We start from the raw sequence: 7,561 nt of genomic DNA, 5'->3' as shown, positions 1-7,561 counted from the left end.
GCAAATAACATGCTGGCATGAATTATTCAAATATTACTGAAATATTAAATTTACAACAGTCTCAATATATATGGTAATGAAAATCAATTCCAATAGACACATTGTGATGAAGGTTCTTGCTCTTTATTCCTCTCCATAGTTGCTGCCTGACCTGCTGAGTACCTCCAGCATTTTGTATGTGTAACTCCTGACTTCCAGTGCTGGCAGAATGTCTTCTGTCCTTTATCCCCTAATCTCTATATAGTCTTTTGTGTTGCACCTCACTCCTCCTCATCTGTATATTATAAAAACTGTAAACCTTCACTCTTCATGCAGTTCTGAGGAAGAGTCCCTGGCTACAGATATTGACTGGCTTCTCTTTCCATAGATGCTGTCCACAGACTGAGCTCTTTCAACATAATTTGTTTTTGTTCCAGATTCCAGCATCAACAGTTTTCTTCCCTTATTTTTCCAATTTAAAGGCTTACAAAAAGCAGGCATTGTTTTGGGTAAAGACCCTTCATGTAGACCGCACCAGATTCCAGCATCTGCAGTTTCTTATGTCCACATGCTGTAACAAAAACTAGTTACCTAAATTACTTCATGCTGTCAGCTGTTGCACCATGACATTCCAACCATATTCTTCAAACACAAGGTTCTCGTTAACAAGCACATAATGTTCTTAGATGATTGTATACACTGACTATAAGAGACAGAGACTGTCTCTCTTCACTTTCAGGGCAGATGGTCTACATTAGGAACAAACAAAGCAAAGGTCTTTACCACCTTGTCTGATTAGGGCAAAGAGGTAATTTTTCAAAAGAGGTCTACAGTATTAGAAACTATACCACAGAAGTTCAGAAAACTTGACGTTGGAGACCATATCAAAACAAATGCCTAACAGAACATACCTAAATACCTTTGGCTGCATGAGAAAAGCATCTGCTATCTCTGCCAGATAAACACTGTACCCATTTTATGCACACTTAATTTAAGGAATATGGACATTGTTAATAAGGCCACCATTTACTGTGGTGTGACTGTGGAGTAATAGTGGAAGTGATGGATGCAAGGTTCACTTTCAGCATCTATGAAAAGTTTGGATAAGTACATGGTTGGGAGAGGTCTGGAGGGCTATGGTCTGGGTGCAGGATAATGGGACTAGGCAGAATAATTGTTTGGCATGGACTAGATATTCTACGATTCTATGACCTAGATGTAATGCCACTATAACACTTAGTATTGTTCTGAGTAATACATGTTTATTTCAATAGTATACATTACACAAGGACTGTGCCAATAGTTTCGCAATTACTTTACATAATTTAAAGACAGAAAAAAAATCACACGCAATGTAAACTCTTGTATTCAACATTTAGAACAAGAAACTACATTAACATCAGTAGGACACAAATAAAAATAAATTTTATTATTTAATGCAGGACTAAAATGTTTCCAGCAACCTAATTTAAATAGGACAGGGACTAGTTACCAGAGCTTCAATAACTATGTAAAATAATGCAGTGAAATTCTTAGCACCAAACCTTTTCTTACCATTGAGCTAGATCACATTTGAACAGACTCATCAATGCATAAAGAACACATGAAATTTGTTAGATAAACTGTACATTTACTTTATTAAATCAGTTATAGGGCATCGGTTGCACTGCAAGTTTCCTGTTGTGGAACAATAAAATTGCTATCTTTTTGCATGCCTTTTTAGCCTCTGTAAAATTGCCCTACAATTTCCTGCCAAACTCACAAGTTTATAGACACCATAAAATGGAAGGAAATTAATGGAAATCTGCATAACAGAAATATATGTAAATACTGAGTTCAGTATAAAATAGGTTAACCTCTGTTGAAATTTAATAGACACAGCAGGATAGAAATGAGCTTGAATTGAACACAGAACATAGACGCAGATGCACATCAAGCTTTTCTTCTGAAATGTAATGCCATTTGAACTGGCAGCCTGGGAACAAATTTTATGTTCTATATTGATGTAGGTAGAAGGAAACAGCAGAGCACTGAAGTGGATGGTAAGTCATAGTCATAGTGAATAGAAATGCAGGCCAGAAAGATGAAATAATCTATCCTGCTCCTAATCCCCGTGATCATATGAAGCTCTAGAAAAACGTATTCAAAAGAAAAAGATAATAAATTTACTTTGAACTTTGAAAAAGAAAATTGAGCATCCATCACAGTGAGAGCTGATTAAAAGAAACTCAGACTGCTGAACTGAGTCACTAAGACAAGCTGACATTCTCCTGAAGACCCTCTTTGTAGGGTCTCCTCATGTCAAAGTACATCATGTTTTAGCAAGTGTTTCAATGCAATTTCAGTAGCTATAATGATAGTGTTTATTTTTGTATTTTGTGTCTGACAAATGGTTCCATCAAATTTGCAATGGTTGCACACTGAATGTTTAAACACTTTTTCTGAGACAAAGTAACTTACATGGATGATCTAAAGCCACCTGAGGACTGAGAATCCTGGCACCCAACAGTATTGTGTACACTAATATACAAGTTATTGGTATTAAGGGCAAATATGCTGATAACTAGGTTTGATGAGCTAGTTGGGAAGCTTCCTTGATCCCTATAACAATATGCAAAATAGCTTAGCTGAAGGCGTCTGATTCCTGGTTTGATGCAGACTACTGAATCTATCCCCGTTGTCTTGTATTTGGCAGATGTGAAGGCCTCATAGTCTTGTCAGGTTTCAAACCAGATCTCTTGAGCAGCCAGTCTCCTACTGGGAGCCAATGCTCTGTCTGCATAATTTGAAACTGGATTAATGCCTTTATTATAGTAATGAACTGAAGACTGGTGCTCTTTTGAATTAACACCTGCTATATTCACACAATTCGACAACTCCTGGTCTTAACAGATAGAGTAGAAAAATGGATTTCCACTGCATCATAAATCCATATAATGGAAAGTCTTCCCCTAACACTCAGAATTGCAAGAAACTCTCCAAACATTAAAAAAACTCTACAATTTGGCCATCATTAGAGGCAGAGATATATTCAGTCTGGGGAATTAAATAGAGAATTAAAAAAACACAATTGTTTCAGACATACTGATTTATTGTGCTTCTATCTCTTGCCTAAAGTAACTTGTAAGAAAAGCTTTTTACCATCTGGAACAAAATCCAGTAGGAACCCATTGTTTACAAGGAGCGCTAACACTTAGCTTAGTTTGACAATTAACTTCTATGTTGAATGATTTTGGATTGAGAAAGGATCCGTTAGAACATACAAGATACAAAAAGTAATATTTCCACAGATGGAGATGTGGAATAGAATACAGTAAAACACTTAGACCACACTTGGAGTGTTCAGTTCCAGTTACCTCATTATGGGAAGGATGTGAAAGCCTTAGAGAGGGTGCAGACAATTTATCAGTATGCTGCCTGAATTGGAGAGCATCTTTTATGAGGAAAGTTTGAGCAAACTAGGGCTTTTCTCTTTGGAGTGAAAAAGGATGCAAGGAGAATTGACAGAGGTGTATAAGAAATATTGAAAGCGTGGGTAACCAGCATCTTTTTTCCAGGGTAGAAATGGCTAATAGGAGATGGCATAGTTTTAAGGTGATTTGGGGAATATCAGAAGTAGGTGTTTTTTTTAAACACACATAGTGGTGAATGCATGCAACACACTGCTAGAGGTGGTAGTAGAGGTTGGTACAGTAGGGACATTTGAGAGATTCATAGATTGGCACATTGATGAAAGAAAAATGGAGGGCTATACTAGAGAGATCCATTAGACTGAGCTTGTAATAGGTCAAATGTCATGGACCAAAGGCCCTGTGCTGTACTGTTCTATGTTCTACATGATCAACAAAGTAATTTAGGCTCATTAATGTTGTTATACCTAACGCACTCAGCTCTGTTGCAAATCTTCTGCAAGACCAGCAAAGTGCTGAACACCTGCGCTCAGCAGGTCAAGTCTTGGACTGGGAAAACTGCTGCCAGAATAGTAAGTTCATTGAAATAAAATGGAGTAAGTCTGGTAATAGGAGAAAGGTAAGTAACAGCCTTTGTTTTATTAGTATCAAAGTTTTTAATAGTTTATTAAGTGTGCATCTGTGCCTGTGGTCAAGTATTTTTTTTAAATAGGTCCTGAATTACCGTAGTGAACATCAACATATTCATGAACATTCAATTTAGACACCATATGTAATAGTCCCTCAAAACACACAAAATGCTGGAGGAGCTCAGCAGGCCAGGCAGCATCTATGGAAAAGAGTAAAGAATCGATGTTTTGGGCCGAGACCCTGCATCAGAACAGATTAAGGGTCTCAGCTGGAAACGTTGACTGTTTACTCTTTTCCATCAATGCTGCCTGGCTTGCTGAGTTCCTCCAGCATTTTGTGTCTGTTGCTTTGGATTTCCAGCATCTGAAGATTTTCTCATGTTTGTGATTTATCAGCCCCATGGTTAGGGCAGTTAGAATAGTTCTGTTAGTGCAATTGGAAGGGCACTGGGAGAGGTCCTTTCATCTCTTGGACCATTTCAAAGAGCTGGAAACTAGTCTACTTTATCATATAAGAGAAAAAAACATAATCCAGAGTGCAAGTGACTGCCAATTCCAAGGCAGTCAAGAATTTCCCCTCATTAATGTGCAAACATCAGATTTCCCAGAAAATCGGAGATCGGATAGCTGGGATTATACATTCAATGTCCAAATCTTTTCTCTGTCAATATCGCAATGAAACAATAGTTGTTCCATTGCTTTGTATAAATATCTAAGTGTGCAAATATATAAACATTTCAAATTATGACAATGTACAAACTCAAAGACGCATAACGTGAAAAATTAATTGAGCAGAAACTGAAAGCCGTAAATTTTCAGAACACATTTCATCAGAATAAAATCATTCAAAAGCTAAATTCAAAGCCTAAAGGGAAACTTATGCAAATTACAGGTTTCAGTCCTCAATTTCGTAACTGATATGCTTCATTCCACAGCTGACTCATACACACTTGAAGTAGTGCATGAACCATCTTGCTCCACACAGAATTTGTTCCTATAATTTTAAATCTGTTGCTTCAAGAGGGTGACTGAATTTTTTAGTCTGTGGAGGCATGAGAAATGCTTGCAAAATAAATTGCAATGTACCTTTTAATATGTACACTACTCTGAAAAGCTAAAGTGAATCAAAAAGTAATCATTTATTTTGTAAATGCACTCTTCTCTGTAATGCTCAAGTAATGAACTGCAATTGTGGAAACACTTTTCAGCAAATACAAATATTAAGGAGGGAGAGAATCAATACAATACTGTGTGCCTTTGCCTTTCCCCACCTTTATTGAACTCAAAAACTAATTTTTACTGGACTATATGTTTCAGAAAGGTAAAATCTATGAGTAACGCCTGAAGCTCATAATCTGTTTGGCTAGTAGCTTAAATAATAAATAACCTGAGTATTTCTACACTTGCTTGCTCAGCAAATTTTAATTCCAATGTGTGTGCAGCAGTTCTCTTCAGAACCTGTAAGCACTTTAAGCAGCTGAATAGTCGTGTCCACATGTTCTCCAGTCAGTGGAAATCATTTTGTTTTCATCACATTTTAAAAATATCTTTCTGACTAAGCAGTCTGCTTTATGCAGGTCTTGATAACATCCATTGTTTCTCAGTATTGTATAAAGTCAAGCTTACCCAGTCATATTGATCAAATGATTATTCTGAGCATCTGCAAGCATTGTTTAAAAAAAGACAGCTCACTACATTTTTATTAATGTAGCTTTAACTGAAAAATTTGTGAGAAAAATTTAACCAGACTGCAATACAATTTTTTTTTAATTCCTCAAACTAAGGAGGCCATTTAATCCATGGGTCAATGGCACTTCTCAGAGCATATCAATCAGCCCCATGCCTCCATTTGTCTTCTTACAACCAGAATCTGCTCATTACTCATCAATTCCCTCATTCCACTTACCTACACTAGCGTTGATTTAACTGCCAATTAATCTACCTATGTGCCTTTGAGACACGAGGGGAAACAGCATCACTCAGCAGAAAGCCATGTGGTCACTAGGAAGCTTTTAAAAAAAAAACTTCATACAGGTATTGCTAGAGATCACAATCGAGCCATGAGGCAGCAATGCTCCTCGAAAATGAAGTTTCCAGTTACATTGCAATTTTCACATTGATGGCACAGATTTGGATAGAAAATCGTACCTCTACAAAATGGCATTTGAAATCTACAGCACCTTAGCTGCCGAGATTTTGTATTGGTTGTCCAGTTGTCAAGAGGGCTTCTGCATCCCAACCACCACAGAATGTCATCACATCAGAATAATTTACAATCTCTTTACCAGAGAGAGTTAGGTTATTTGACTAAGAACTTTATGTGGCAAGTCATCTGCATCATACACAAGGCATTCTTCAGGTTTTATCAACATTCAAACAGCACAGACTTATAGCACATGCGGTATATGCAACAGAAGAATTAATGTGACCTAGTCCAGATGGCCATTAAAATAAAGATGCACCTCTGGTAACTCATCAAGATAATGTTCATGTTTACAGCAAAGTTCAAACGTACACATTGAAATTATAAATGACTATTTGATTTGAAAAGAAACACGACTGGCATTTTTCAATACATCACACCTTGTCTACCAGAACCAGTCAAGAACATGTGCATGAGGAGTAGTGAATAATGAGTTACAAGATGTGTAAGACATGGGTGCACCCAGATGCATGCAGCATTTTGATATATAATTTTGATATCTATATAATATTAACTAGATTGTTGTCAAAATGTCTGATTCTGAAATCTTGTTAAATGATTATGTACCATATGTGGGATTTTTTTTAAACACACAGTTTTGGCCAGAAGGTCAAACATGTCAACTTGTCTAGTGCTTTTGATCATGTTTTACATAGCTGAGTGACTTTGAAAGCTAGTTTCCGGCACAAATTGGCAACCATTATGATATAGCTGGAGATACTTAAAAACTTATAGAAACAAAGTTAGCTATTGTGTTCTTTAATTGTTGGAACAATTTACCTTTACTAAGTGATACAGAATGAAAGACTTTAAAGATAATGGCAGTTTAAGTGATTTAGTAAGGTGGCAAATAGAACATTAAGTGAAAAAGCATTTCATTATTCCCTCTGGTTGGAAGAATGGAAAAAGGGTTTTTTTTTAAAAAAAGGAGAGAGTAAATAAATTGTGAGGTGCAAATAAATCTACAAAATTTTGTTCAGCCAGTAATTATGAAGACAAGTGTTATATTGGCTTTTATTGGATGTGCGTTGTTGTTTCGAGTAGAAGAGAAAGGGAATCTTGCTGTACCTGTACATCTGCAGCACTGTTCTAGTCTCCATAGCAAAGGAAGGCATGCTACCTCGTAGTGCACATTGGTTTACTCAGTGAGAAGACAATGAATGGATGTTTATTCACTGGAGTTTAGAAATACACAAGGTGCTTTCACTGAAGCATTAGTGGGTGATTGGCTAGAAGTTTAAAGTATGTTTTCCCTGAATGAAGAGTCTGAAACTGGAAGACTGGTCTCTGGGTAAAGAATGAGATGAAAAACAGAAACAATATCTATTTTCTATCAAAGG

The sequence above is a fragment of the Hypanus sabinus genome, chromosome 10 (genome assembly GCF_030144855.1).
Source record: "Hypanus sabinus isolate sHypSab1 chromosome 10, sHypSab1.hap1, whole genome shotgun sequence".
NCBI classification, from domain to species: Eukaryota; Metazoa; Chordata; class Chondrichthyes; order Myliobatiformes; family Dasyatidae; genus Hypanus; species Hypanus sabinus.
This window is presented reverse-complemented; position numbering follows the sequence as displayed.